At 41.6% G+C, this 26,564-nt stretch overlaps 1 long non-coding RNA gene across 1 annotated transcript in view; it reads left to right on the top strand.

The window, feature by feature from the left end:
* LOC143842600 (uncharacterized) overlaps window positions 1-15,455 on the top strand; it is a 226,156-nt gene extending 210,701 nt beyond the window's left edge. Inside the window, exon 4 of the long non-coding RNA XR_013233210.1 lies at window positions 15,036-15,455. This is a non-coding gene — a long non-coding RNA (uncharacterized LOC143842600). The remainder of the gene's footprint in view (window positions 1-15,035) is intronic.
* Window positions 15,456-26,564: the final 11,109 nt, after the last annotated feature.

Consider the following 26,564-nt stretch of genomic DNA (forward strand, 5'->3'; position numbering starts at 1 on the left):
AGTAAATTTGCAATATGATCTCTAGTGCTTCTGCTGAATTCAGCTTGACTTTCTGACCTTCTTCATTCCTTATATGGTAACTATCTTTGTTGTCATATTTAAAGTTACATTTTGCTCATAGATTCAACTGGTAGCCATGTTGATCTAAAGCAACAGAACAGAAATATTTGCTCATGTAAGAAATTAATGTGATGGTCCAATGGTTGCTGCAATCTGTGATGTCCCCCTTTTCAGATTTGGAATGTAAATGGAGTGTTTCCAGTCTGTAAGACATTGTTTTTGTTTTACATATTTCTTGGGATATTCTTCTTGAGATTTTGATGGACTCTATTTCTGTGGCTTGGAATAGCTATATTTGTTTCTCCCAGTTGTTCTTAGTGCAGCTAAGTGCAGCCCTCACTTCACTTTCTAAAACTATGTTTTTCCTCAAAAGATTCTTCTTAATAAAAATCTGTCGCCCTTTCATCTCTTTGCTATAGTTCTTCAGTGTCCTGTTCCGATCTTTTCATTATTTACAATGTAACAACTTGTGACATCAGATCATTACTTCAAACCAGTGATAACTGTTGATGCTTGCATATCTGCATGGACCCAGGACTTGAAGAAAATCAGTCATGAATTTAACATGAGCTTCTCTAAAATTCTGGCTGAAGGACAGAATTGCTGAAAGATCATCCATAATATCAGAACATACTGAAAAGTTATGGGGGGAGGGGGCAGAATTCAGGGCCAATAGCCACATCAGTCTCAGGACAGGATGACACTTCTACTGCAGCTCCATCAGATTGCGATGTTGGGTCTGTATCTTTCAGCAAACTTTGGTTTTCCAAATAACGCACTGTTGTTTTGCTAATCAACCAGCAATTATCTTGACTGTGTGAATTAATCTAAATAGGACTAAGGAGATCTGGAAACATGCCTTGAGAACAAATCTTGAACTGCAGTAACCCCTTAGGGGAAAAAAAACTACTTGCATTCCAATAATCTGTTGAGTAATATTGCTTTCTGTTTTATGAGAAAGAAACTGACTTCTCATGAGAATGTTTGAAATGTCACTTAGGTTCAGTGCTGAATAGGGTGCAGGTGGTCCTACAAAGCATTCATTGGAAGAGATATGTGTTTGTACAGTTGTGGCAGGAAAATGGAATACCAGTTGGCTGAACAACTAATAAGTAATCTCACTTTCATCTTCTTGTTGTGGAACAATGGAGAAGTGGTTTTAATTGTTTATTCCTTTTTTCAGCTTATTTTAATTTGTCAACCAGCTCATTCATTGACTTGCTTTGCTCCTCTCTTGCACCCATGAAGGCAATAGGGAATGAAGTTCCTGTGGACAAAACTGCTGTTTTTCTACAGCTGCAAGTGATCAGGAGAAGGCAGGATGTACTGAGACTCAGCTCTTCAAAGATCACATCTCTTCGTCATAACAGTACCGCCTTTGGAATCCTATCACCAGCGAAGGACACAGATGTATTTATTTGACAAAATATTCTAGTAGTTGGAACACTTCATATATTTTTTCACGGTGACAAAATACCTGACAGCTTCTACAGATCACAACTTAAAGAAAGAAAGAGACTTCATGCCTGTACTTGCATTGTTTGGATGGATAGATAGATAGATAGATAGATAGATAGATAGATAGATAGATAGATAGATAGATAGATAGACAGACAGACAGACAGACAGACAGACAGACAGACAGACAGACAGACAGACAGACAGACATAAAACTAGGACTTTAGTATTAAATAAATTTAGGTGGAAGGAAACATTATGATCTAAACCAGACAATATACCATTGTTTCCTATGAAGGAAATGTTTGTCTAGAGAAGGAGTAATTCCTTGCCTTTAAAGAATGCTTTCCATATTAACTTATCTACCATAGGTAAAGGTAAAGAGCCTCTTGTGGCACAGAGTGGTAGAGCCTCTTGTGGCGCAGGGTGGTAAGGCAACATGCAGTCTGAAAGCTCTGCCCATTAGGCTGGGAGTTCAATCCCAGCAGCCGGCTCAAGGTTGACTCAGCCTTCCATCCTTCCGAGGTCGGTAAAATGAGTAGCCAGCTGGCTGGGGGGTAAACGGTCATGACTGGGGAAGGCACTGGCAAACCACCCCGTATTGAGTCTGCCATGAAAACGCTGGAGGGCGTCACCCCAAGGGTCAGACATGACTCGGTGCTTGCACAGGGGATACCTTTACCTTTACCTTACCATAGAGCCCCTGAATTATTCTGGAGGTGTCCAAACTCAGTGAACACCTGATTGATAGCCAGGAGTATTTGGGATTCATTGCTGTGATTTGAGAAGAAGGCCAGAGCCAGAACCCACACAGCCATCCACTATAGGTGCTCATTTTAGAGAATGGTAAGTTATGCTGGAAGAGCTGAAATGGAGGGAAGTTTCTGTTCATGTTCTGACGAATGCCTGTGAGACTGAGAAACGTCAGTGTTCACCAGAACCCAGTTTGAAATCCATTTGCAACAAAAATAGAAAGGTGGTGGTGAGGAATAGGGAGGCAAGATGAGATTGTTGTACCTCCTGCACTAACCTTTGAATGGCACCAGTAAAGGTTGGGACATTGATATCTGTCCAGTGCTAATGAAGAATTCCCAGGAGCACCTAAAGACCAGTTTATTTCCCCTGTGCAGGCTAATTCACACGGCTACCATAATCAAAGAAACAAAACAAAACAGAAATTTCATATATTATATTCTGAGTTCATACGACAGGCCATATTCCAGTATTTTTTGGAATAGAAAAGTATTCTCCAAAAAAAAAAAAACAGTTTGTTATGGGAAAAGACAAGACATTGTTTCTTATAATACCCTAAGACCTGGAGACAGTAAACATACTTACACTTAAAGCAGAAATAATGGTATAATACTACAATACTATGGCATATTTAATTCAAACTCCCACTGTTCATGAAGCCTGGCCAGTCACTCTCTTTCAACCGAATTTTTACTCTTAGAGTTGTTGTAAGGTTGAAATAGAGGAAGCAAAACAAAAAAATTATGCATACTACCCTATGTTTTTTTGGATGAAGGGCAGGATAAAAATGCAATGTGTGTGTAGTGCCATCAAATCACAGATGACTTTTGGACATTTCTATAGGGTTTTCAAGGCAAGAGACTAACAGAGGTGGCTTACCACTGACTTTTTCTACATAGAGACCCTGAAGTTCCTTCTTGGTCCTCCCATCCAAATGCTAACCAGGGCCAAGTCTGCTTAGCTTCCAAAATTTGACAGGTCTAGGCTCTCCTAAGCCGCTCAGATTATGGCAAAAAAATTGCTGTAGACCAGGGGTAGTCAACCTGTGGTCCTCCAGATGTCCATGGACTGCAATTCCCATGAGCCCCTGCCAGCAAACACTGGCAGGGGCTCATGGGAATGGTAGTCCATGAACATCTGGAGGACTACAGGTTGACTACCCCTGCTGTAGACAATAGAAAACCTGCACTTTGAATTGGACCTACAAATTCTCTGATGCCCTGTATAGACTGACTAAAATGTGAGCATCCATTCACCGATCTAGAAGCTTCATTTTGCACTAGTTGCATTTTTACCATTCTTTGAAGACAGTCCCAAATACAGAGTGTCACAGTAGCAGAAGGTATGCAGGTATAATTCTACCACCGTGCTATCCAGCTGTGAAGAACTGAACACGTTCATACAGAATAATCTTAACCTCTTGATGATTGTATATATTCTATAATGTTAACTTATCCTCATAAAGAGGCTACCATGAGCCATAGTTACATGCAGACTTCCAGAAAAGAGCAGGAGGACATAGTCTTCTGAAGTCTCATACAGTTTATAAATCTGACATTAGGCACAGCTGACGATACATTTCAATGCCCAGCCCAAACATTGCCCCTGCTGTCTTCAAACTTTCTGGGAAAGGAGGGGGAAAATAAAACAATAAACATCAGAGTTTCCAGATGGCTCAGTGGCTGGTTCCAGGATAAAACAAACAGATTTGTTTTTTGCAATGTATTCCTCTTTTTGAAAATGCCTACTGGGCTTTGGGGGAGCCATTTGCTAATGCTTGTGCCATTTACAAGTTAGGAAATGTGTTCAGGTGGATTGAAGAAGAAATAAGGCTTGAGAAATGCATATTCTCCAGCAAAATACGTATTGTTGAGAAGGCAACAGTGAGAAGAAAACAATGAAAAAACATTAGCTGAGTTCAGACATCACGTGGATTGAGAGTTTATTTTAAATGTAGTTAGTCTGTGAAATCAGGAGTCTACTCACAGAGGATCATTCAGTCCTGGTTTGTTTGGAGAGATCCTGGTTTCAACCTCTTCATTCTTCCATTCCAAAACCAGCCTGTTATCCCAGTTTGCACTGTAACACCTGCCAAAGGAAAAGTCTTCCTTACGTCAACAAGTCCTTTCTTGTTCGCTCCTTGCAATTGTGAAAGCAGGGGAAATCAAAAGCAAAGAAAGCACTCTCTCCATCACTTAGTTTCCCAGCTTTTCTCTCACACCCAGACCATATACATAGGCCTTGCACCTCAGCGGTAATTAAACTGATCAGGGGACTAATGTGCTTCACAGGTGACAGGAAAAGGTAGGCAGTGCACCTCTTGCAAGCATGCACTTCCTGCAAGTACAAGTACAGGCAGAGAGGTCTGCAAATTTAGGTGTCACTTCAGGCCTCAATCATAACCCTGGTGGAACAACTGTGTTTTACAAGTCCTGCAAAACTGTCTAAAGTCCTACAGGGCTCAGATCTTGTTGGCAGAGTGTTCTATTAGACCAATTTCATCTTCTTGGGGCCAGGGATCCTGAGCAGGTTTGGTCACTGGACCTTAATGCCCAGTGGGAGAAGCAGTCCCAGGGGACATATTGGAAGAGGTGGTCACAGAGATACTTTCTAATTAATTATGGTTAGTTAAGAGAGTTGAGAAAGGGAAGGTGGCATGGCATAACAATAAATCATCCGATCTCATAAGCTAAGCAGAATCGCTACTTAAATGGGGACCACCAAGGAATGCTTTGCAGAGGAAGGCAACTGGCAGACCACCTCACTTGCCTTGCTCCTGTTCTCTTTCAAATGCAATATATGGTATAGCACCAACCATTACTTTGGACTGACATACCATACCACAGAGAGCTTCTTTCTCTGGCTGTTGAACAAGTTTTGTTGCATATAAGGAGCTTCCCAGATGGATATACACAAAATGATGGATCCACAGAGATGCCTAATAACTGTAGCATTTGTTCATTCAGGAGTTCCATATGCCCAGAAGAACATATCTGTCACTCTTGAGTAGAAATCATATGTGGTTGGCATCTGTAAGCTACAGTGGCTACCAGTTTGCTACAGTGGCTACCAGTTTGCTTCCAAGGTTAATTTAAGTTGCTGGTTCTTACCTCTAATGCTCTTTATGATGTTGAACTCACATATCTAAATGACCATCTCTCCCCATATGAACCCATGTTTCAGTTCCATTTTTCAAACATTTTCCATTGGTAACCAACATGGTACCTTTGGGTACCATAGTGCCTCCAGATACATATTCTTCCCCAATGACAATATTTTGTGATTGTCCTTCCATGGCAGCCTTTTGTGATTGTTTCTGCCTCCCATGGCAGCCATTTTGTGATGATGCTCACTACCCTTTCTTAACAGTCCCAAACTGCCCACAGAATCGACCTTTGAATCAGTCCTTGTCATTCTTCAACCTTGAGCTGTTCATTCTTCCTTTACCAGGACTAAACCTTTTCCCCCATTGTGCTCACCCTTGAGAATGGTCTCCAGAAGGAGGTGATGAGGGCACTGAACTTGCAGCTGTTGAGGAACCACTGTGAAGCTGTTCATTTTCTAGGGTTGTTAACATTTTTTAAAAGGTTACTGCAGAGTACATTATTTGAACACCTTTTTTGTTAGTTGGTTGATTGGTTAGTTGGTTGGTTGAGGATATTATGTACTCTACCTTTCTCTAAGTAATGACAGAACCCAATACAAATAATAATATTATGCAAAATATTATACAACTGTATCATATACTGCACAAAGTATTTTAATTGTTTGTTTCTTGCATTACTGTCAGAATCCAAGTTGAGTAACAACACCAAATAGTATTCAAAAATAACCGTTTATTATAATCATTAGAACATGTTATACAAATAAGCCCACATCTATACCATTCAAGTTTTCCCAAAAGCTGTCTTAAAATACTTTTGTTTCCAAGCTCACTGGTAGTCTTACTCCTCCTGGGGGCTTGTTCCACAGCAGTGGGGCAGCAAGAGAAGGGGCCTTGGTCTAAGAGGTAACAAATTGTATTCCTGGAAGCTGTCTGGGCTAATATCCTTTTATAGTCACATTTTATTTATGATGTTTCTAAAATTCAATGGAATCTCCATATTTTTTGGCTGCCTTGAGCCCATGGGGGTATAAATAAATAGTCTCTGCAGTACTCAAAACTGCAGTCTCATCTTGAAAACCCCTTATTGTGATCATTTCCCCCCATTCCTCTGCAGTTTTGTCAGAAAATACAAACTTCTATGAGGCTGAATATATTCCTTTTATTAGTTGTGCTTTATTCCATCTCAAAGTTTTCTGTTATCTCATGCTTCTGCTTACATCATGGAAATGATTAGTTGCAAGCAAGCAGAATGAGCCCATCTAAGTGCAGAAGAGACCTGCATTTTCCAGCTTTCAGGGAAATAAAGTCTAGAAAGCATGTAAATGAGGCATGCAGTTTATAATGAACCACATGAAACGTGATGATCTATCTTTTTATCAGCATTTCATTAACTCTATGCATTAACTCAAAAAGAGAGAAGTGCAGCTTGTCTCCAATTAAAAGGGGAGTTTTCAGATTAGGGAGAAGGACAAAGCTGCTTCCTCCTCATCCTCTTTTGGGACAAGAGAACAACCAGAAAACACTTCATAATTACAAAGTGAATTTGCTGGGTCAGTAGTTTATTGATTAAGAGCCTCTTGTGGCGCAGAGTGGTAAGGCAGCAGACATGCAGTCTGAAGCTCTGCCCATGAGGCTGGGAGCCAGCAGTTGGCTCAGCCTTCCATCCTTCTGAGGTCAGTAAAATGAGTACCCAGCTTGCTGGGGGGTAAACGGTAATGACTAGGGAAGGCACTGGCAAACCACCCCGTATTGAGTCTGCCATGAAAACGCTAGAGGGCATCACCCCAAGGGTCAGACATGACCCGGTGCTTGCACAGGGAATACCTTTAACTTTACCTTCAGTTTATTGATTAATCGGAAGGGCTAGGGGAAGTTGTTTCATTTCATTTCATCAATTACAAATTAACATCTATTTTCTCCAGGATGAAATCCTTGTAAATCACTGCATAAATGCACGTAATATATTTATTTTTAATTAAGACCCCACAAAACTAACAAAAATAGAGATGGAAAGAAACCCACCCGTGTTCATGAACTGCAGTGTGCGGAAGACAGAGACTTAAAACAATGCTTTGACCCTGCAGTTCGTGCTGCGACAGTAGAGGTTGAATGAGTGAGCACAGCCCACAGTAGGCTCAGAATAATTCTAGGGTTAAGGCTTTGTTCTGCTTTGTACTCGGTGCTTATTAACACAGAAGTGGATGGAAATTGAAGAGATAAAGAGTATATATTGCAAGGCACTGTGAGGCATTATATAGGAGATGTCATTTCTGAAGCTATAATCACTATTTGTTTGCCTACCCTGTGGTTCATTTTGTATACCCCTATGCATTAAGGAAGCAAAAGGAGACACTGTGACACATGCTCTGCGTACAAAGTTATATTTGTAGACGAGACTTAATTGAGACAGGGGAAAATATGCGAATAAAATGGGGGATTTATTTTAAAGTCAACCTTCCAACAGGTGTTTTACACACTCAGACAATGTTGTTGTCACATGGAATTTTAAAGAGGTCTGAAGGCATTAATTAATTGATCAGTGTGGTTCATTAATTTATCAGTCATGGATTTTTCAGTTGCTGTACATGTCTGTGGCAAAAGGGTATCCAATAACAATGGTACCATGGCAAATAGTCTGAGTACAGCCTTTGACTCCCACATGCACTGCATTCTAGAGCCACAAGTTCACACATACATTCACATATGCCCAGACTTTATTTATTCTGATAATGAAATTGCGCATTAAGATCTGAAGTCTGATTGGTAGAGTCCTTGTTTACACAAGAGCGCTATGTGCATGTTTTATGCTTCTAGGACAGCAATGCATCATGCTGGTATGTTACAATTTTATCTGTCTGTCTGACTGTCACCTGTCACTCCCAGACTGGCTGGCTCATGGCAGATTACAAGTAAAAGATCCCCACAATGAAACATAAAAAAACCCCAACAACAACAGAGGCAGCACATCCAACCCCCCTGTCCCCCTCCCACTGCCCAAACTCAACAGACATGACCACATCCTGTGCCTGGAGTGTGTGTGTTCGTGTGTGGGATAAGTGGGAAGATAGCTTGATGTTACAGCTCCGGCGAGGAGGGTCCATAGATCTAAATCACTTTGGCTTCAACCAAATACCTGGTGGAAGAGCTCCATCTTGCAAGCCCTGTGAATTTAAAAATATTCATGTTTGGATTTGGGACCCGGAATGATTGTCTATTAAGAGCATTTTCCCCCCTATCATTATCACCTTTTATGTAACTGTATACGTAATTGTATTATGTATTGTGGCCTTCATGCCACTATTGTATTGATTCATGTATATTAGATCATCATGGTTTAATTATTAGATATTTGCGTCGACCTTCATTACCATGCCTATATTTACTCTCAGTACTGCTTTTTCAGTTAGTTTTGGAGAGAAGACTTGGCTGAAATACGAGTATTAATGTTCATACCCTTGTTGCCCTTCTTCCAGAACAAGGGCACAAGGGAACAAGAGAACGCTTACATTTCTTCTCTGTGCAGCAGTCCTCAGCTATGGTAGCAGAACACGGTTAATGGGAAACATTTCTCCAGAATCAGTGAAACTGTCAAAGCTTCTTGCTTCCTCAGACAATCAGAGAAAAGGCAGATTGAAAGCAATTTACAGCAGAGCTAACGGCAAGAATTCCCCTCATTCTCCGCTTTTCAGTAAAGAAAGGTGGAAAGCCATTCCCAAATGCGTGTATATGGAATGGTGGTCTGGTGGTCTGAAAAGGAGCTTTAGAAAGGATGTATCTATTTACAGGTGATACCAAAAAAGACACTGAAAGGGAGAAATGCATTTGCAGATCCATAGTTTGATTAACAATCAATACAAGGGTGTCCCGGTCTTTTACACGTGTGGTGACAACCAAGGAGAAGCTCAGAGTGTTTGAAATAACACATGTGAAATATGTTTAAAACAGGCAAATCCGCAGAGGTACTTGCTTAAAATGTCTTCCATTATGTGGGATGCCAAGAGACCACCTCCTGCTGTTTCCTATACAAATGAACGGGAAACCCAAAGATAAATTACCACCCACCGTGCTTGATAGTGGACATTGTAAGCAGCTGTCATGCCAGCTCTGTAATTATGCATGTATTCTTCCAATATTATACAATTAGATGGCCCCATCTCTCTTTCTTTCGGTTGATAATGTTTTTGTGGGTGTCAAGAGCATTGAACGATCTGCTTGTTCAATCACTTATGGATTAGTGGAACACATATCCAGGGTTTGTGCTGAGTACTACCGCTGCTGGCTCGCAAGCTACAGAACAGGTTTCTTTAAACATTGAGCTGCAATCGGGGGGGGGGGGGCTGGAGATGCCTAATTGCACAGAATCCTTTCATAATTCATGCTTTTTGATGCAGACTGATTTTCAGTCTAGGGTGCAAATTATAGAGTTCAACAAAGAATGGATAAACATTTTCCTGAAATACCGTATTTACCTTCAATCACTGATCTGTGACTTTGTAGCCATTTTCCCCCAAAAGAGCATCTGTCAGACCTAGTCACAGCCAATAACAGATCACATGGATGGTGAATGGGCAACTTGTAGGGGAAAGAGGTATTCCACCAAAATATTGTGGGCCAATTAGAAGTTAAAATCATAACTTTCAATGGCATCCAGAAATGGATGAACTTTCGCTCGGGCTCCCTTCCACAAATAAGTGCTGATAGCCATCAACAGAAGATATTTATAAAACTTTGGGCAAAACCTTTGAAACTCTGAATAAGCTCAGAGAAGCTTATTAAGAAGCAGTTTAAATTTCTCAGTAAACCTTTCTGCCAAAGAAATGTAATACAAATGCTGTATCAGTGGCACCTATCTCCCTCTAAACTAGCAAAAATATGCCAAGGGGCTAGTGGGGACTGTTGATTATGTTGGGCTACCAAGACCAATTTTATACATATTTGATGGGAGAGCAAGAGAGCAGCAGAGCCATGAAATATGACTGCTACAGTTATTTCTAAAGGTATAGGGAAAGAACTACCATTAACACGAATTGTTTTTGTTATTGTTAAATCATATAAAATTCCCTTTAACAAATGCTTGTGAATTTATTCTTAAGTCTATAATATCTGCAAGGCTAATTCTTCTCAGAACTGGAAGAACAAAATCCTGACGAAAGAGGCTTGATTAGAGAAATTAGGAGAATGCATCCGTTTATGTAAACTAGTCTACTACATGATCAAATGTCTGATCCATCTGGAAAATTTTTCTCTCTAGAATTAAAAATTAATTTCAAGTTTGTATAATTGATGTGTGTATTTCAAAATTTTTGTATTAGTTTTATTTCTATTCTATCTATCTATCTATCTATCTATCTATCTATCTATCTATCTATCTATCTATCTATCATCTATCAAATAAGCAGACTACTGCATTCTGAATCAATTGATGTTTCAAGGCAGTTTTCAAAACCAGTCACAAACAGTTTGTACTACATTAGTCCATCCTGGGTGAAACCAAGACATGTATTAAAAGCAATACATTGTTTAAATTATTATTTTATTTTGATGGTGATGTAGACCCTGACATATACCCTAGGTCAAATTTACTCGCGATGACCGTTTATGCACTGGAGGTTTCATGCTGGGCTGCAGGCTGGAGTTTTAGTCGTGGCAGGTTGCCCCACCTCTTCCTGCACCCACATGGGGGAGCATTTGGCCTGGTGCAGCTCATCTACCTCCTATTTATGCTCCTGCACAGGAGCTGGGCCAGTGAAGTTCCCAGTGCATAAACTGTCTATGGCAAACAGCTACTATAAATTCATATAAAGAACATTTGAGGCTTGTGATAGATAGTCCTTGCGTGGTATAGTGGTTAAGAGTTATGGTTTTAAATCTAGTGAGCCATGTTTGATTCCTCACTCCTCCCCATGCAGCCATCTGGGTGACCTTCGGCTAGTCATAGTCCTGATAGATCTGTTCTCACAGAGCTGTCTCTCTCAGAGCTCTCTCAAGAACCTCTGTCTGTTGAGGGAAGAGGAAGGGAAGGCAACTTTAAGCTTATTTGAAACTCCTTTGGGCAGTGAAAAGCAGGGTATAAAAACAACTCTTCTTCTTGAAGGCCTCTTCTCAGATGAGCTAAAGGCTACTTTATACCTTGAAGATTTTAGTAAAAGGATTCTCTGTCCTTTACTTTTTCAGTCACAGCACAAATGATGACGGAGTATAACAGAGCCTGTAAACCATAATAATCCCTATAATGTATTCAACTGTATAAACAGTAAAACCAGAGAGATTCAATAAAAAATGTTTGAAAGGTATATGACTTGGCTCTTCTGTGTGAACAGAGTTCATAACTATTACACAATACCTGCCACTAATCCTCTTATTTACCTGAGCCTCGGGAAAGGGCAGGATAAAATTCATACGTTTAAAAGCCTTTAACGGAATCTTCATTGCTTTCCAATTCCTCTTTGATATTACACCTTTTTTAAAGCCAAAGGCATAGCATACTCAGTTAACTGTATCTCTTATCTTCTCTGGTGGAAATAACTAAAGGGTTTTGGCACAATATTTGTGAGCAATACTGTGAGCAAGATTTTGAACTGCAAGGAGTCGTGCGATCCAGTGCTGATATTATTTTGCTTGGTGAGAGGGAGAGGGATGTAATCTTGTTAAAGACCCCTAGAGAAGCAGGGAAACAGTGGGCTCAGAAAACACTGCTTCAATTGAGATTTGCTTTACAAAGTGCTGGTCTAATAAGTTTGAGAACAAGATTAGGAAATGATAAGCTTGAGGACAAGTCTAATCAATTCAAGGGCGAAACATCCAGTACATTTTGGGCAAAGTTTCTTCTGTATCTATTCTGTATTTCGTAATGGAAAAAAGCAAAACTTGAAAAAAAAAAGTCACATTGGAGATATTATGAACTTGTGTGTCATTAGTCGGCAATAAGGAAGCTTACAAGGTATATATACCTATTTCTCTGTGTATTATTTTGTAGATTATATTTTATTATTGCAGTCCAATGTTTTTCTTCTTTTTGACATCTATGCTGTTTTTCCCTAAACAAAAACAAAGCAAAAGGTTATTTACTGATCACAAGCAAAGGATGCATTTGAGGTCCTGCATTAAAAATGGTTACTTCTACTCCAGAAAGACTGGCTTGGGCTGTCATATATTAAAACAACCACAGGGTGGCAACATTTTGCTTCATAAATGGAAGCACACCTGTAATTGACTGTAGGAAGTCTGAAATTTAAAGACAAAGTTCAGGTATGCCTATATTGGTATGCCTATATCTGGGAATTACCAGAAGATAATGTAATGTGTTCATGTCTAGGTATTTTCACACACTCACACATACACACTCATGAACAAACCTGTTTTCTTCTTCTGCCTTAAAACAAACCATTTCTTAAGCAGATATGAGTAAATGTAGCAATAGAGGACTTAGATTCAAAGACAAAGAGGATGTCACTGCCTTTAAAAGAGGATTCCAGCAGAGATTGCTTTTGGATCCCTGTATCTGAATGGTCAATCAAAGCAGCTAACTATTACTCTCCCATTCCCCCATGAAAGCAAAGCAAGGAGAGTCCACTTGCATTAGCAAATGAGCACACCAGAGTAGTATTGAAGCATACAATTAATTCAGTAGAACAAAATTAGATCAACGAGTAGTTATATAAGTGAACAGAGACCCACTGAAAATATCTACAGGGGAAATGTATACCAAGTGCCATCCTCCCCATCCGGACAATTGTAGGAATTGTAGTCTAGACTCTAGCAGATCGGGATGGTCCAGGCTACCCCAATCTCATGAGATTTCAGAAGCTAAGCAGGGTCAACCCTGGTTAGCATTTGGATGGGAGACCACAAAAGAAATCCAGGGTTGCTTGCTACACAAAGGCAGGCAATGGCAAACCACCTCTGCTCATGGCTTGCCTTGAAAACCCCTACAGCAGGGATAGTCAACCTGTGGTCAGATGTCCATGGGCTACAATTCCCATGAGCCCCTGACAGCAACTGGCAGGGGCTCATGGGAATTGTAGTCCATGACTACAGGTTGACTACCTCTGACCTATGGAGCTGCTGTGACTTCAAGGCACTTCCATCACCAAGGTCCGAATAATGACTACTCTCTAAGATTCCCTCTTACACCTCTATAATATCCAGAGCTCCATCCATCGGTAGGGAAAATTATTATTAACCCATTCAAGATTGATAATGTAGATATCCCTGAAGTTAATGAGACCCACTGAGCAGAGCAGATTCATTTGCAGTTTACAAGGCAAGCAGAAGGAATGATGATCTAGGAGCATTTGCATGAAGCTTTTAAGGGGAGACCCAATTCCCATAAATGTGCCAAATGGATTGTATGTTCTCTTCTTGAACCCATTCATTTGAACAAGATGGGGACCAAGGAGTTATGGACAACAGAAGCAATCCACTCAGAGAACCGTCTGCTGCTGGCAAGTGAAATTCCACAGTGAGCTGCACATTCAGATTTTGTGAACTAAGTCCTGAATGGGGGCTAAAAATGCTGATGATGAAACATCGGAAGCGCCATGGAAAAGTACTTTGATGTTTTAGGTACTGGTCACAGGTCATTCAGAAAGTCACCATGAGTCAGAAGTAACTGGATGCAACCTAACAGCAAGAACCCAGGCTGCAGATAAAGCACAGAGATGAGCTCATCTAGCTGGCAGCAATTCTTTGTAAGTGCAGGAGCTCCAAAGCAGAGGGTTTGGCTGCTTGCAAGTGGTTCCTCATCATTTTAGGTTCCCCATTCATTTCTGCACATTAAGTTCTGTACACATATAACTCACACTTCCAGTGGCAAATTGCTAAATCATTAAGGCACCACTGGCTGTGTTTTATTCTGCTAGTAGGGAACAAGCCCGTTTCATTCAGGAATACAACAGGCACTAGATTAGGGGGGTGGACTGGAAGAACTCTGTGGATGGCCTCCCCCTCCCCCTGGAAAGGCAGCAGGCAGCTGTTAGGGAACTCACCAGCAGAGGCAGCTCTCACGCAGCAGGGATCTGCAGCCTCCAAACCTCGGAGGGAAGTGGAAGGAGGAGGGGGTGGTCAGGGGTGGGGGACGGAAGGTGATTGGCTGGCCACTGGACAGACAGGCAAGTCTGTCCAGTGGCCAGCCAATCACCTTCCGTTGGAGGAGGAGGCACTCAAGGGCAGGACAACCACCCTGAGTGGGTGTTAAGCACTGAGTGGCACTTAAGCCATGACACACGGTCCTCCTCCAAGGCCTTACCAGAAATATATAGTGGAACAGATAACAAATGAACATAGTTGCTGCTTTGCAATCATATATAATCCTCCCCCACTCCCCGGTGAATGCAGAAACTCTTTCAGGAAGAAAGACAGTGTGTTCTTTGACACGGACCAAAGACTTCCAGATCTTGAAGAGGGAAAGAGCACGAGTCCATATATTTGCCTGGCTTCTATGCAAAATTTTAACAAAGCTGTTTCCTTAGCCCTACTTCCAGGACTCTGAAATGAGTTGTGTGGTCAAGGGGAAGTCTGAAGTTTATTTACTTTTCTATAATCTATAACACTTCTTAGCAATCATGCCATTAGCTTTCCTAGGGTTCTGTGCAGCGGCGCTAATAATGCAAATAAGGTTTGTGTAGTTAAACACTGCTATTGATATTTTGTGTCCCAGGAGGCCTCCTTGTCTGGCAGCCATAATCACCTTCATTGTGGAGCAGTATGGATCCCGCTTTTCACTTAGAAAGAAATCAAACAGCGCATTACTATCAAGGATATTTTCCTAATGTTTCTGTAAGTACCAATTTGAGTAACAATTTACCAAATGCTCAAGCCTATAAAAATCTACTGTTTGGGTGAAGGTAGGTAGGTAGACATAGATAATGTCTGAATTCTTCTCTAAACTCTGAGGATAAATAGGACTGTGAGTAGAACTGGGGTCATTGTTTGATAAACTTTAATGTGGAGTTGTTTTCGTATTTGCCACTGTTGTATATCCACCAAACTCCACATACTGCTATAAACGATTGTTTTATCACCTATTTCCACATCCTCCATCAGCCTTAAGCTTTCTCCTCATTAGCACTTTCTTAAGCTTGCATGGAAGACAGACCATGGTTTATAGTAGGATATGTACCTTGCATAAGGCAGATTCCAGGTCTGGTTCTTAATTTACTAACATGCATCGTAAATGAAGATGCCAAAACAAGCTAAGGTTTATCAATTACTTAAATAAGAACATCAGAAGAGCCCTTCTGAATCAGACCAATGGTTCATCCAGTCCAGTATTCTGCTCTATGCAGTGACCAATGAGTTGCCTCAGGTTTTTACAGGTTTATTGACTCTAAATATGAAGGTAAACCTTTAGTTACTATGGCTAGCAACTACTGATGGGCCTGTCCTCCGTAAATGTGTCTAAGTGTCTTTTAAAGCCATCTGTATTAATGGTCATTGGTACATCCACTGGTGGTGAAACCCACAATTTAATTACTCCTGATTAATGAAATACCTTTGGCTGACTGCTTGACTTGCCTGTATCACTGTGACAGGGGTTGTGGTCTATGGCTGTCAGAAGGGGAAAATGGCATTCCTCCTGCAGATCTACTGAGCAAATGGGCCTAGCCTGGTAGCCAGCTCAGTGCAGAGTTTTCCTAAGGAGAGACAGCCAAGAGGCAGGAAAATGGAAATAGCATGGGGAAGTGGAGACAGGAGAAAAATTAGGTGTCATCTACAAGTCTCCAAAGTCCCCGCATGCAACTGCTCCCACCTCTGCAGTCAGCAATGCACAATTGGGACACATTTTACCTGGGCAGAGGCTGCCAGGGAAAGGAAGGAAAGCTAAAGATGGGGGTAGATAAAAGTAGATGGGCTGATGGGTGGGAAGGGGAGAAAAAAAAAGAAAAAGATGAAAAGCCATGGGGACTTTCAGGAAAGGAAAACAGAAAACATTAGGAGAGGTGGAAATGAGATATGCTTTGCACATCTTTGTGGGTCACCTTCTTGTTAAAGTAGCTTTCTCTCACCATGACTTCACCTGTGGGTTCTTAAATTGGCTACCCCTTAATAATATAAGCAAAGACTGTACCTTTAAGAAATGAATGTCATCTGAGATCTCAGTAACTATTACTGGGGTTGCTAGACAACCCCAACAATATTGCCAGCCTTCAAACCTTACTTTCTGCCCATAAAGGCAAGTGAGCAGGGGCAGGGCTCTTTCCAGGGCTATTTTAGTTTCTCAGTCCACTCCTGCTTCCCTCCTTCCTACACTGGAGGGATGACTCCTAGGGGCCAGGCCCAGCAGCAACTACCATGCTATTTGCTACTGTTCAATTGTGGAATGCATCCAGGTGCAACAGTGGCTGAGACTTAGACAACTTAAGACCAACAAAGATTTATTCAAGATGTGAGCTTTCGAGTGCAAGCACTCTTCGTCATAGTCTGATGAAGAGTGCTTGCACTCAAAAGCTCATGCCTTGAATAAATCTTTGTTAGTTTTAAAGGTGCTACTGGACACTGATTTTACTGAATTGGGCTATAATTCTAATTATAACCAGCAGATGAGGCCACCCTCCTCTCCCATCTGGAGGGTATAACTCCAATAGGAGAAAAAGGGCCTTTGCCTGGTGTTCACCTCACACAGTAAATTCAGCTGTGGTAACAGATGGGCAGTGCAGAATGTCACTGAAGTCTGGTGCGGGAAAAAGAACATCTTAAGTCCAAGAAGAAAATATTCCACAGGTGTGGAGATATAGGGAGGTCACTCTTTTCCACAGCACTTAATATTACTAGCAACATAAACTTCTGCAGAGGCATATACCAGCACAGCAGGTATACATAATATCGAGGCTCCTTAATGCTGTTTGCCAAAAACATGGAATTGTTCTGGCTCTCTGGTTTGTTTACTTTAACTGCTTTTCTTATAAACCTGCAAAACGAGGAGGCATTGAGGCAGAAATAATGTGGTGCTGCGTTATATATATAAATAAAAATATGTGTTTAAGCAAATTGCAATAGTTGCACCTGTTACAGCAAGACACATTGTGCGTGCATGCATAATACAGTATGCTCAAAGTGTATTCAAACACTTGATAAAACTTGATTCTGGTGTTTGCTCCAAATGCATAGTGAGTTCAAATGAATGAGATGCCTTACAGACTTTTTGAGTCTGTAAATTTGTTGTTTTTTAAGTTATAGATGGTTAAGCATCCCAGTGGCTCTAAGCTTCTCAGGACAAAGGACCACCCGGAGTTGAACTGGGAGGCGCTCCAATGTCATCTGTTTGCATCACCTCGGCCTGCATTAAAGGCCTATTTGGAAGGCTTCCTAGGAGCATGAAATACTTTAGAGGGAAAGGACTGTCTGCATTATGCTCAGAATCAAGGGAAAGGCAGAGACTGAGGGTGTTTCCGCACAAGGACCAATGTTGCCAATTGGTACCACAAAGCGGAAATGCTATTTTTAAAAGTGCAATCTCGGCGTTACGCATACCTGCTTTTTTAGTGGAATCCAGTAGAGTTTCATTCATTTCCCACAGGTTTCCGGTCTTGCAAAAATTACTAGACAGGACGCGATTTTTCCTGTGCTTTGTCCCGCCCCTGGCCGTCAGTCAAACGAACAGCCAATGGGCAGTTGGTATCATGCTTCAGGAAAGCCCCTTTCCCTTTAAGAAAAGTTTAAAAAAAACACACGTTGCAACGAATATGCGCTAATTAGTTGCAACGGAGAGACCCATCTAGCTGGCAGCTGGTGTGTGAGCTGGCGATTCATCGTTGCCATGCTCCCCCGAGTGAAAAGAACCCCCCCCCCCGCATGGGCGCGGTTTTTGGCCGAAAATAAAGGGAACTTGCAAACAGGGCTGTGTTGTGCTTGGGGATTTAGGGGAGCTTTAAAGCACTTCTGCTTTAAAATCCTACAAAATCCTACAAGCTAGGCTCCAGCAATATGTGGACCGAGAACTTCCAGAAGTACAGACAGGATTTCGAAGAGGCAGAGGAACTAGAGATCAAATTGCCAACATACGCTGGATCATGGAGAAAGCTAGGGAGTACCAGAAGAACGTCTACTTCTGCTTCATTGACTATGCTAAAGCCTTTGATTGTGTGGAGCACAACAAATTGTGGCAAGTTCTTAAAGAGATGGGAATACCAGAGCATCTTATTTGTCTCTTGAGAAATTTATATGCAGGTCAAGAAGCAACAGTGAGAACTGAACATGGAATCACTGACTGGTTCAAAATTGAGAAAGGAGTTCGGCAAGGCTGTATACTGTCGCCTTGCCTATTTAACTTGTATGCAGAGCACATCATGAGAAATGCGGGATTAGAGGAGTCACAAATTGGGATCAAGATTGCAGGGAGAAATATCAACAACCTCAGATATGCAGATGATACCACTCTAATGGCAGAAAGTGAAGAGGAACTAAAGAGCCTTTTGATGCGGGTGAAGGAGGAGAGTGCAAAAGTTGGCTTGAAACTCAACATCAAGAAAACAAAGATCATGGCATCCGGCCCTCTCAATTCCTGGCAAATAGAAGGGGAAGAAATGGAGATAGTGACAGATTTTATTTTCCTGGACTCCAAGATCACTGCAGATGGGGACTGCAACAAAGAAATTAAAAGACGCTTGCTCCTGGGGAGGAAAGCTATGGCAAATCTAGGCAGCATCCTAAAAAGCAGAGACATCACCCTGCCAACAAAAGTGCGTTTAGTCAAGGCTATGGTCTTCCCAGTTGCAATGTATGGCTGCGAAAGTTGGACCATAAGGAAGGCCGAGCGTCAAAGAATTGAGGCTTTTGAACTCTGGTGCTGGAGAAGACTCTTGCGAGTCCCTTGGACTGCAAGGCGAACAAACCGGTCAGTCCTAGAGGAGATCAGCCCTGACTGCTCTTTAGAAGGCCAGATCCTGAAGATGAAACTCAAATATTTTGGCCACCTCATAAGAAGGAAGGACTCCCTGGAGAAGAGCCTAATGCTGGGAGCGATCGAGGGCAAAAGAAGAAGGGGACGACACAGAATGAGGTGGATGGATGGAGTCACTGAAGCAGTAGGTGCAAACTTAAATGGACTCCGGGGAATGGTAGAGGACAGGAAGGCCTGGAAGATCATTGTCCATGGGGTCGCAATGGGTCGGACATGACTTCGCACATAACAACAACAAAGCACTTCTGAGGAGGGACTGTAGCCGGAGAAGCCTCGCTGGGTGAATGAAGGCTCCTGGTTCATTGCTTTCTGCTCGCTCCAAGAAAAAATAAATGGCAATCGCTTCGCCGGAAGTTTGGAGGAGAGAGCCAGGGGGAGGGACTTTGCTGGAACCGCAACAATGGGAATGCACAGATCTTTTTCGCTAGTGTTGCAGATTGTTTGCAAGAGTGTAATGCTTTTCGGAGGGTGAATCCAATTTTCCCGATTTCCCTTTAAGCGCTACAATGAATTGCTTTTTGCGGGACTATTTCAGGAGTGTGGCAGATTGTGTGCGACGTCTTGCGGAACTGCAAATTAGTAGCGTTTACAATTTGCAAGCCTTCTGCTACATTGAAGTCGTGCGGAATGGACCTGACAATTCTCAGTAATTCAACTTGTGAGAAGGTAAGGACTGACTTGGATATGAAAGCGAGATTAGAAATTAAGTCCAAATTTGCAAATCAGAGAGAGCTGCTGAAGATGTGCAAAGAACAGCAAAGAAACCTGTGAGTGGTGCAGCAACTTAGAAGTGTTGGTCCTGTGGAATATTGTTGGTCCTTGCAACAATCCTGTGTGGTTTTAAGAGAAAATGGCCCATTGTTTTCTAGAAAACTGTGTAGTTGAGGGCTCTGTCCAACAACATAGAAATTATGAATCTCATTCTACTGGCAAAATGCAAATCTTGGGCTTGTGCAGCAACAATTCCCATGAGGGACCTGCAGGGCAGTATGCTTAAATTTCAACCTCCACTTGTTTTAGTTTCTTTGTTATTATCCTTTTAAAGAGAGCCAGCGTGGTGTAGTGGTTAAGAGCAGCATACTTTAATCTACAGAATCATGTTTGATTCCCCACTCCTTCATATGCAGCCAGCTGGGGGACCTTGTGCTAGTGACAGTTCTCTTAATGCTGTTCTTAGAACATGTATCTTAGAGCTCTCTCAGTCCCACCTACCTCACAGGGTGTCTGTTGGGGGGAGAGGAAGGGAATGGATTATTGTAAGCAGCTTTGGGGCTCCTTTGGGTAGTGAAAAGCAGGGTGTGGGGGGAAAAACAGATCTTCTCTGAAGGGTTTGTGTGTGTGTGTGGGGGGGGGGTGTTCTATAAAGTGCTAATAACAAAGTTGGAAATTCAGTTTGAGTGGGAGACCCAAAGTGGAGTTTGAAGGGTTACACTTCTTCTCCCTTTCTTTTAGGGCAGTGGTCCCCAACCTTTTTATCACCAGGGACCACTCAACGCCTTTTACTGAGGCCCGGTGGGGGGGGTAGTTTACTCCTCTACTCTCAACCACTGCCCTAACGCTCTCTGATCGCTATGGTAATGTTTAAACATCCCTTCAAAATAAGATATAGACACGCCACAACAATGAAGTGTGTTGTAAAGGGCTGGGGGGGTGAAGTAAAGGGCCGGGGGGGGGGGGGGGAGAAGGCGTCCTTCGCGGCCCACCTCCAATTAGTCGAAGGACCACATGTGGTCCACGGCCCACAGGTTGGGGATCGCTACTTTAGGGCCTTGAGGCAAACTGAGGCTTCATAAGCTCACATGTTCCACTTTAGGGTTGGGATGCCTCGCCTGGTCTGTTGGAATCCTGAATGGAATCCTGAACTTACATCTCCCAAGTCTAACCACTCTAATCACTATACCACTAGGCTTGCAATGAAGTGAGAATATGTAGGATATAAACTTAAAGTAGGGTTTTAAAAATAGTCAGAAACAGGAATAATAGGTGGATAGGCTACCACGTTCCAGCTCAAACAAACGTAGCCGCTCAGGGTTGTAAATCTTGCCCAGTACATGTGACTGTATTCCCCACAGTTTACACACAGGGAAAAGAAATACGGACTGGATTTAAAGATAAATTAAGAAGATGGGTTTGCCTCTTGTGCATTGCATGGTATTTAATGGATGATTCTGCTCCGTGCATTTATAAAAATACGTTCTGGGATTTGTCCAGCGATTTATCAATTGCATACTGGCCACTGACGTTACAAGGTATCTCCAGACAGAGTCAACCTGCTGTGCTGGGAATCCGGCAGTTCCATCTGAACCTGCTATTCATTCTAATGGAATGTTAATGGAAAACAGCCACTTGAGTTTATCAGTTGGGGGGGGGGGAAGTCAGATGCACAAAAAGGTTTTTAAGAGCCCATATACTTTTTGTTCTTGTTGTTATCAGAGTTAATAGCAGGGAAAATAATATGAAGAATGAACTGCTTTGATGCCAATTGGGGAAACAGAATAATGTTGCCATCTCTGCCATCAGGAAGAAATTGGGAAGGAATTAAAGCACACACACAAAAAATAAAACTTTTATGAATGAAAAAAAGATTACTCTGCAGCTACATCGCACAGTGTCTCTAAACATTGCTATTAAATGTAGAAAATAAATTGGATTGAGACCCTTAATTCCTTTTATTATTATTTTTTTAGGAGATGAAATGCTTTATTACAATTAAACTCATCTGAAACTTATTATTCTTTCAGTATGCTAATTAATAGAGTAAGAACATGGATTTGTTAATTAAAATACGGTACCTCAGGGAAACTGAAATTAATTTTGATGTCCTAATAAAGCTACCATTATGTCATTAAATCTTCACGATACTTTATCTGCTTTATTTTTTTTAAAGGAGTAAATGTTTTTATTTCGTTTCCATTTGTAATGGAATTGCAGAATGACATATTCTAATGTGGGCAAATGTGATGACTCAGGAGGATGGAAATGCTAATGCAGTTAGAATATAAATTCAGACAGTAGGTCATAATCCACTCAAAACTGAGTAGGGTCACCATTTCTTGGTTCACCATCCTTACAGAATTGGGTAATTTAGAGTGGTTTTCTTTTTTAATCTAAGCTTTTTTCAATAGCCATCAGATTGGAGTAGTGTTGTTATGGACAATCTTGTTATGGAAATATTTTTTTAAAAACATGCAATCTTCCTGCTGAAGAAAAATAATCTCAGGGGAATACCTAGGTTAGACATAGGCCCAATTTGTATCCCTTATCAGCACTTAGGAGAGAATGTTCCTAGTTGGTTCACATGTGAACTCCACACAGAAACTCCATTCTGAGAACTGTACTCTGGAAATGTGAGGACTACAGCAGCCATGTTCCTACAAATCTCCTCTGCTTGAGTGGCACGTGGCCATATTCCTTCATTCACTGATTTACTTACATATGTGGTCATCAGGAGAAGGCAACCCTAGGAGAAGACAACCCTAGGAGAAGGCAACCTGGAGTACGCAACCAACCCTAGGTGTGGAAACTGCAAGGAATTTCGAGGGGCACCTCACTTTCTCCTGCATTCCTCTCTTCATACTATTTATTTTCCTGTTTTTGGCACTACCAATATCCTCACCTTTCCATTCTTCCTTCTCTCCTTCCCATCTACCTACTAACAAATCAACCTTTTATTGCCCCCTATCTTCAGCTATATTTATAATTAACTTCATTTTTACCCTGTCTTTCTCTCCAATGGGGTCCCAAAGCAGTTTACTTTATTCTCCTCCCCTCCCCTGTGAGATGGTTAGAAAAAGAAGAGTTAGTTCTTATGTGCTGCTTTTCTCTACTAGAAGGAGTCTCAAAGCAGCTCACAATCGCCTTCCCTTCCTCTCCCCACAATAGACATCCTGTGAAGAAGGTGAGGCTGAGAGAGGCCTGATATTATTGCTCGGTCAGAACAGTTTTTTCAGTGCTGTGGCAAGCCCAAGGTCACCCAGCTGGCTGCATGTGGAGGCGGAGTGGGAGATCAAACACGGGCTCGCCAGATCAAAAGTCCATACTCCTAACCACTACACCAAGGTGGCTGGGAGCATGAGATTGGCCCAAAGTCACACACCGTAAATTTCTATGGCAATATGGGGATTTGAACTGGGTTTCCCATATCCTAATTCAAAGTTCTAACCAATATAACACACTGACTTTTGTGCAGTGGCTACTGCTGGACAATAGTGGTTGCTGCTGGCCCTGGCCCTGGTAAGTTCTCCCTCAAAAGCCAAAACAGACCTGGAAAGGTCCTTGCTCCCTTCCTCTGCCATTTTATTGATAGAACCAAGGCTTGAACAGTGGCTATATTGTTATGGTTGTCTAGAAACCTCTACAAAGTCAAGTGCAGAAGGCATTCATTTTCTTACAGATTCAGGCACTACTTCTATTGCTTTGAGGGGATTTAATTCAATATCAATGATTTCAGAGTTTTGTACAAACCTGGAGCTTTTGCTTAGATTGTAGAAAGATATATTTTCTTTGTTTGTGGCTCTAGTATTTGGATTTAAGCATCCACAGATGGGGGTCACATATGTACATCCCACATTTCTCTCTGCATTGCCAAAGGGGTAATGTCCCCCCCCCTTCAGTTGTTGGGAAACCATGAAGAACATGGTTCTGCAGTTTCAGCCTGCACTGAGGTTCAAATCCCAGGACTACTCCCAAGGTTTTATATGCCATTTTAACATTCATTAATTCCACCACCCCATTGTATTGCTGATCTGGCTGGCTGGCAGAGTCAAGTTTGCCTAGAGGCTTCTAGGCAAGTTCCTTTATCTTCTCACCTCTGACTCAACCTAAGCCAGTCTGCCAGGGGAAATTGTTCCCTCTCCACAAAACCTAGACCTATTAAGACATGATAGTTTCCTTTCTTTAAGTTCATCAGTACCCATCTCTGGACCCAGCATACTGGGTCATTTTCCAACTTTTGGAAAATTCTATCATGCCTCTACCATGCCCCAATCACGAGCCAAGCATAACCCCCTCCTCTCAAAAAAAAATATTAAAACACTAGCTTTACTAAGCCAAAATGTGCATCTGATCAGGATCCATTCAGATCATTCTTCACACTGCTGGCTGGTCATGTTGCCTCTCTGCCTCCTTGTTCTTCAAGACCAGTAAATATACTTATTGCAATCTCCCCCTTGCCCTTAAATTTCCTATCTGATTGTCTGTTAGTAGGCCAGATATCTGTGTCTATTTATTTTTATTATTTTCTTACAAATAAAGATTGCTTGTTATTTTACTATAACTACTTGTTTGTTTGCCTTGAGTTCTAAAGGGTTCAATTACCTTGTAAACACTGGCAAATGATCCATTCGCCGGGAGGTTACCAACCTCTTGCAAGCCATTCCCCATTCTATAAATGTACATGTGTCTTGGACACATGTGTGTTTTTGGCAAAACCATGAGCAAAAAGGAAAGCAAAGTTTTTATGATCCAAATCACTGCAAGTAGGGATATCACATTTTCTTTAACTAAAGTCAACATTTGAGATGGAGCCAGAAAAGAGACATAGGTAATGGGGCACCATGGGTTTAAAATAATGTATACTTTGGAACTTTATCCTACCCTGAACATTTAGGTATAGAACATTTGCTGCCTGAGCTGATGAGTTCACGTCGAGGGGGAAGTAGATGCATACTTCCTGTCAAACAGTAACTCAACGCTGCAAACTCCAAAAAGTTTCTTGCCTTTCCCAAAGCATTTTCTACCCCATTCTTGTCATGGCAGAAGATGGCAGAAGAAAACCACACTTGCTTTAAGTGTTCAAAAACTAAAACTCATTAGTGTAGGACAGAGGATTGAAATGTGTAATCTTGTTTTGCCTTGCCATTTGTCGAAATGTATGGCTAAGTTATTGTCATGACCTGGTTCTTCATTTCAGTTAATTGCTAACATAAATAGTGAATTAGCTACTAAGAAAATTTGCAATAAAGTGTTAATTGTTATTCTGAAGATTTTCTTCTTTATGGGTAAAACAAACAAACAAACAAAAAAGTCCTGATTTCAGCTCCAAAGAGTGGCAAGGCAGAATTTTCGTGATGAGCTACCCAGAACTGGCTGCACAAGCAGTGTGTGGCGGAAGTGTGGCCAAATTAAAATGTAATGGCCTGACCAGGCATGGCTGGGGACTCTTCAGACACAGAGTCAGAGGTGAGAGTATTTGCAGGAGCCAACCTGGAACCTCAAGCTCTACCTGCAGGATCAGAGCCCAGAGTCTCTGCAGGATCAGGCCCAGAGCCTCAGGAAGTACAGGCAGACTCAGATGTCAAGCCACCACAAGGCACCATGATGGTCACAGGAGTCCCAGCACCAGGTGACTCGCCCTTCTTGCCTCCTAAGCCCCATGAAGAAGAAGAAGAAGAAGAAGAAGAAGAAGAAGAAGAAGAAGAAGAAGAAGAAGAAGAAGAAGAAGAAGAAGAAGAAGAAGAAGAAGGACCACACTATTGGTCCTGGTTTGGATTAGCTGAATTGGTTTGGAGAGTTTATTGTCGAGTTATACCATTATCTTTATAATTATACTTGAATAATCTTTTAAAATGTTTAATGGGTTTATTTATGGGTTATCTTGTTCTATGGTTTTATTCTATAAGCCACCTCGAGGTGACATTTGTCAAGAAAGGCAGAGTATAAGTTTCAAAATAAATAAATAAAAATAAAATTAGCAGAGTCACACTCCCCACTCCTGTCCATCTCCCAGTACGGAGAGTCCACCAGAGAGACCAAGCCTGCTTCAGTCCCATAACTAATTCTGAAACCGGATTGAAATGGATTGAAATTATAATATTTGGAGGTGGGATCCCAGTTCTGAGAAGAGCATTTCATCTCAGCAGGATAAAAAATGAAAATGTTAAAAGTTTTTTCTTTCATGACCTTTAAAATGGAAACATTTCCTCTAATGGCCTGTAATTGCAGGCATTATGGGCAAAGGATACAGTTTCTTAACTTATCCAAATAGGAGTGGGGGAAATTTTGAGTTGGAAATATATTTCTACTTTCAACTAATGGAGAATAAATAGCATAATGAACCAAAATGGGGGGGGGCTTTAAAAAAGTAAATGAAACAAAAGGTGTTTTAAATCCTTATCCATTGTTCCTCTTAATATTTGTGAAACAGCTCTGGGGTAGAGAGTGTCCTGGCTGTCTGAGTTGGAAAAGGGTCAATTGGGGTGCAGCCAGTTTGCCCTGCATCTACAGCTCCCGCATTGCCCCCCCTGGACGCTAGCCACTTTGCTCTCAGACGCAGCAGGAGCCAGCATG

The sequence above is a fragment of the Paroedura picta genome, chromosome 8, assembly GCF_049243985.1.
Source record: "Paroedura picta isolate Pp20150507F chromosome 8, Ppicta_v3.0, whole genome shotgun sequence".
Classification (NCBI taxonomy): Eukaryota; Metazoa; Chordata; class Lepidosauria; order Squamata; family Gekkonidae; genus Paroedura; species Paroedura picta.